This window comes from Lutra lutra, chromosome 13 (assembly GCF_902655055.1).
Source record: "Lutra lutra chromosome 13, mLutLut1.2, whole genome shotgun sequence".
NCBI classification, from domain to species: domain Eukaryota; kingdom Metazoa; phylum Chordata; class Mammalia; order Carnivora; family Mustelidae; genus Lutra; species Lutra lutra.
This window is the reverse complement of record NC_062290.1, coordinates 17,992,682-17,998,640: the sequence shown is the minus strand read 5'-3', so window position 1 is coordinate 17,998,640 and position 5,959 is coordinate 17,992,682. Positions and strand designations below refer to the sequence as shown.

Sequence of the window (5,959 nt, the reverse complement as noted above, 5' to 3'; positions counted from 1 at the left end):
GAGATCACAAGTAGCAGAGAGGCAGAGAGAGAGGGAAGCAGGCTCCCTGCTGAGCAGAGAGCCCGATGTGGGGCTCGATTCCAGGACCCTGGGATCATGACCTGAGCCGAAGGCAGAGGCTTTAACCCACTGAGCCACCCAGGCTCCCCATGAATGATATATGTATGAAAGTCGTCTTCTCACCCCACTCCCCACCTCAAGGAGTGTTTCTGGTATCCCTGGAAATCCTTAAAAGAATCAAATCATAAACTCTCTGGATTTACCTCTACCAATCCATTTAACTGGAATTTGAAGCTCTTCTTCAATAAAACGAATGTAATTTTGGGCCTTGTAAGGTAGTTCTTCAAATGTCCTTGCATTTAATATATCTATGTTCCAACCTGGGAGAGCCTTATACTGAGCTTCAACTTTATTTAAGATTTCTTGGTTTCCTGGGAAATGAGGAATGATTTCACCATCTACTTTGTAAGCAACTCCAACTTTGATTTCCGTAAATGTGTCTAAAATATCACTCTTTTAAGTGCCAACACAGGAAATTCATTAATCATATGAGCACATTTGAGCGAAATGAGGTCCAGCCAGACACATCTTCTTCTCCTTCCAGTGGTTACCCCAAACCCTCCACCTCTTTTTGTATTAATTCTCCACTTTCATTGTCTTACTCTGTAGGGGAGGCACCAGTGCCAACTTAAATTTTGTAAGCTTTTGGGACCCCATCACTTCTCCAGCATTTTGGGCAGGTATACCCAATCAGGTACAGACACCTCCCACTGTACAGTTTGAAGAGGTTACCAAAGGATAAGTTCTAAAATTACTATCTAGTACTTCTGCATTGGCTCCTTCTACCAAGATTTTCTTTGGTGTTCCATGCAGGGCCTCGGAGAGGAAATAAATTCCATCTCCCACCATTGGTTTAATCCTTTCCATATAGCCCATAAGGTTTTTTTTAAATTCACTTAATTGTTAATTTCCAAAGTGGGGCATATGATTTGTATTGGTTAACCAGAACTTGAAACCTCTCAGAGAAGCCATTAAAGTCAGAAATAAGATCAGTTCATTCCAAGTAGCTTCGGAGGATAAACTGGGCCCATGCCCTTTTTTGTGGTACCCCATTTTTTTTTCTACTTCTTATTGTCTCTTTTGCTCCTGGAGACCATCAGATCCTTGTTGAAAATTAAATACAACAGGAACACTGTCAGATAGGGTAAGCCTTTTTCCCTAGCCTTCCAGGCCTTTTCCTTTTTGGACATTTTTCTCTGCTTCCTCAAATAATCTGGGAAGATGAATTATCACACTATTTCCAATGATTATGGTAGCATTTGGATTAATTTTTCCACAATGTCCAGTATGGTGACCCAGTTCTCCCTGGGCCACGCCCCAGGGCCTCCACAATCCCGGTTGCATATGGAAGGTGCCATAGGCTTGGTGTTAGCGCGGTGGCGCCTGTGACTTGAGGAGAGGCCAAGGGAGATGCAGGCAGTGAGGAGGGCATGAACTGAACTGCTCTGTGGCCACCAGCCACATGTGGAGAAAGAACGAGCCAGAGGCCAACCCAACTACTTACCTTTTTATTTTTTTTATTTTTTATTTTTTTTATTTTAAAGATTTTTATTTATTTATTCGACAGACAGAGATCACATGTAGGCAGAGAGGCAGGCAGAGAGAGAGAGGAGGAAGCAGGCTCCCTGCTGAGCAGAGAGCCTGATGCGGGGCTTGATCCCAAGACCCTGGGATCACGACCTGAGCTGAAGGCAGAGGCTTTAACCCACTGAGCCACCCAGGTGCCCCATTACCTTTTTAACTATAAACACTTATCTTCAAAATTTTCAATGAAAATTTCAAATATACAGAATACTTGAAAGACCAACACAATAAGCATTATATACCGTACTTATCACCTAGATTCAGCAATTATTAACATGACGTAGATTCAATAGTTAGTAACATTACCATTTTCCTTAATGTATAAATATGTGTGTGTATATATATATTTATATATATGGAAGTTGGTTACAGACATCATGACACATCAGCCCTAATATTTTAGCCTGTAACTCTTTAGAATGAAAACATTCTTCTAACTACTAAACCATAATCACACCTAAGAATATTAGCAATAATTTCATTATTATCTAATATCGACTCCTTAGTCAAAATTTCCTAGTTATTACCCATGTATCATTTTACTTATTATTTAGCTATTTTAAGTAATCACCGCCTCCAGCATGAGGCTGGTGCTCAACACCTGGAGATCAAGAGTTACTCGCTCGGAGGACTGAGCTAGCTAGGGCGCCCCATCCCCATACATCTTTTGTGGCTGATTTTTATTTTAACTGGCCTCAGTCAAGACTCAGAGGTTGGTTTTTGTTGTTTTGTTTGTTCACTCACCTCTACTTAAAGACGGTGATTTTTTTTTTTTTTAACGGACCAGGCCTGTTATTTTAGAATGTCCCACATTCTGGATGTGTCTGATTGTTTTCTTATAAGCTTCTTCTTAACCTGTGTTCCTCAGCTATCAAAGCCTGAGAGGAAGGCTTATGTACTGTAAATAATAATGATATTTCTAACTCAAATTCAACATTATACATTATTTCTTACCTTTGATTTTATATAGCTACTTCTTCTTTCTTAACTAACAATTTAAGTTCTTAATAACACTCATAGTTTACTTATTTGCTTTACCCTACAATTGTTTAAAACAATAGCACAATATTACTACTACAAAAAAACTAAGGGAAGATAAAGATTTCTTTGTGGTTCTTTTATCTTTATAGCATATCTAAGGATCGGATAAAAGTGTGCTAAGCTTAAAAACCACTTGAAACAATTTTGTCCTCTGCATGGTTATGTTAAAAGTTTGATATGTATTTAAGTTTGTTTTGTGTTGTCTTAAATTGAATATTTCCTTTCTTTCCCTTTTCAGTTAATTTTATTTTTTGAATTATAGAAAACATTTAAAGGAGTAAAAAAAAATCAAAATTATATAAAGATGTAAAGTCAGAGAAGTCTTACTTCCATCTTTATCTCCTCTACCTGATTTCTCCTCTGTCCCTATAGATGACTATTTTTAAAAATTAGTTTCTGGTTTATTCTTCCTATTAATTTTTGCAATAACAGGCAAGTATGTATTATCCTCCTGGTTTTTTTTTTTCTCACAGAGCAAAGTATACTCTAGATCCTGTTTCACAATTTGTTCTTTTCACTTAATAAGACACTCTGAACATCACTGCGTATTTAGTATGTAGAGGTCTTTCTCAGGCCACCCTCATGGTTGCAAAGTACTCCATTGTGTGGATACGCCATGGTTGATTCATCCATTTCCTTCCATTCATCATTCAGCTCACTGGCAGATGTATGGGTTATTTGGAAATTTTTTAAAAAATTTTGATAATTTTTGAATAGAAATTTAAAAATGTGTTTCATATTTTCCTAAGTTTATAAACAGAGTACTGTTTTTTCCTGATGCCTCAGCTGGCTTATTAGTTGCTGCTAATTTGCTTGAACTTGAAAATTAGATCCACCAAACCTGTAACAATTGCCTATAAAATAGGAGTGATAGACATGAGCAAGGCCCCAGAGAGCTTTCCTATGAGGTAAACTATCCTATCCAGACCTACCTAGAAACTTATATTCTGAATGTCTTCCTTTTATGCCTTATCTTGCTGTTTTGTTTGATTTATATTAGTTTTCTGCTACAACTACCTTCTTATTTCTAAGGGACATTCAGATTATCAGTGGAAGTTACATTTTTTTTCCATATAAATTTTTTCTGGAAATTGAATTGTCCGTACTTCCATATTGAAATAGCAAAATCTTTCCTGCCTTGAAAAGTTTGGTTTGGTGAATGATGGAGAGAGTAAGAAGAGAAATGCTTGTAGTATGGGAAGAGGTCAGCACATACATACAGCAATGTGCACATATATATAGGTGAAAATACACCTCTAATATTATACCAGTATATATCTGTAATGCCTGATCATACACCTGTAATACTTAATGTAATTTTTCTGCTTTTCACACTCAATGGCGTATCATAAGCATTTTTCTGTGTTAGGAGGAACTCTACTGCCTACAATTTTAAAATGGCTGAAAATCATACATTGTCTAGAGCAGAATATTAAAAATTTACTTTTATCAGTGGGCCTCTTTCTACTCAAATGGAATCTACCTAGCAGTTTGAGGTATGGTTCAGAAAAGGTTCTGAGTTTCATTAGGCAGTTTGACCATCATATTCTAATTAGTTAAATAATTTGATTTAATATAACTCTTTCTTGTTCTCCTGATTATTTCTTTTGTTCTTACTTGATGGGTGCTATGTCTTCTTATTTCTCTGATTGTTAGTTTTATAGTTTACTTGTTTCCTGCATTGTCTCTGTTTCCTCCAAGCTACTGTTTCCTATTTGATCGTTTTAATCTGTCTATTTTGGAAGGAAGACTTGCCTGACATTTCTAGAGTCTGTAACTGTGCATTATTATTAAAGAGCAAAGCACTAAAATGATGCCTGGAGTCTGTGTGCAAGTAGGTGAGGCCTTTCAGCTGGTGTGCTTGACTGTGGGATGATCAGGACTAAGCTGGATCTGTTGAGGGGCCCCCATATACATGGTTCTACTCTTTCTGATCATTCAGTCTTCCACAGAAAGGTCCTGGAGTCCAGGGTTTGGAGGAGGTAAGCCTGGTTGCTGACACTCTTGGACTGGGGAAGGGAGCTGAGTCTTAGGATGCTTTCCCTTAATTCCCATTTTTAGTCCGAGACATTATCATCACAACTGTTTGCCATGCCTGTGTCTTTAAGCACAGAATCTCTTTTTCCATGTTCTGGAGAATAAATCTTCAGTCTCTTTGAGGGGAGTTAAACATTGTTGTCTGACTGTTCAACTAGAGGGAGGGACCTGGGACTAACTATTCCCCCAAGATTTTTTTTTTTAAAGATTTACTTATTTATTTATTTGATAGAGAGAGAGCACAAGTAGGCAGAGCGGCAGGCAGAGGGAGAGGGAGAAGCAGGCTCTCCACTGAGCAGGGAGCCTGATGCGGGTCTCAATCCCAGGATCCTTGGATCATGACCTGAGCCAAAAGCAGCTACTTAACCGACTGAGCCACCCTGGAGCACTGTCCCCACAAGATTTTTCAATCAGTTTTTTATATCATTTGCTTCTCCCACACTGTGCTGAAACTGCTGATTTCTGATTTCTTTCGGGGGTTTTCTGGGGGTGAATCAGCATTTTCTCATTGGTTTCCCCTTCATATGCACTTGGGTTTCAGCTTCCTTTAGCTCTGCCAAGTCACTTTTGACTTCTCCATCTGTTTTCCGCCTCCTGAAATCTTATCAAATTATCATGTCCATTGTTGTCCCTTCTCTGGTTCTCTTTGTCTCTTGTCTTCAGACCTTAATTGTGGACTTTTAGAAACAAGCAGAAATAATGCATGTATCCCATCCTCCATATTTACCCACAAGCCTCTTCAACTAGCCTTAAATCTTCACTATTTGGGAAAAAGTACTCTTTTTATGAAATATGTGAAGATCCCCTAAAGCCCCACCATGGGCCCTACTATATATTGTACCATAATTGGCTAACCATTACTCTAGTGTTGGACATTTACATGGCTTCCAATTTGATATTATGGTAATAACACAATATGAGCATTTTGGTGCATGAATTTTCCACATTTTGGCTATTTTTCTGCTTAAATTGTTTAACTTTGCATTTCTTTAAGTGTTTTTTTCTCCCATATGTGTATGAGATCTGCATTTCTTCTTTTGTGATTTATCTATTACATGTCTTAATACTTATATATTATAATATTTGTATATGTTAATTTATTATACTTAAGGCAATATATTTATGGTTAAGTGTTTGCTTTTTAATTTTTGTTTCCTTTTGGGGGTGTAGACACTTCAAATTTTTGCACAAACATACCTGATTTTTTAAATGATTTCTTCCATCTCATACAATTTCT

At 37.6% G+C, this 5,959-nt stretch overlaps 1 pseudogene; it reads right to left on the bottom strand.

Annotated features, from left to right (window-relative positions):
• Nucleotides 1-237: 237 nt before the first annotated feature.
• On the bottom strand, nt 238-1,404 carry LOC125083775 (adenylosuccinate synthetase isozyme 2-like; annotated as a pseudogene).
• Nucleotides 1,405-5,959: the final 4,555 nt, after the last annotated feature.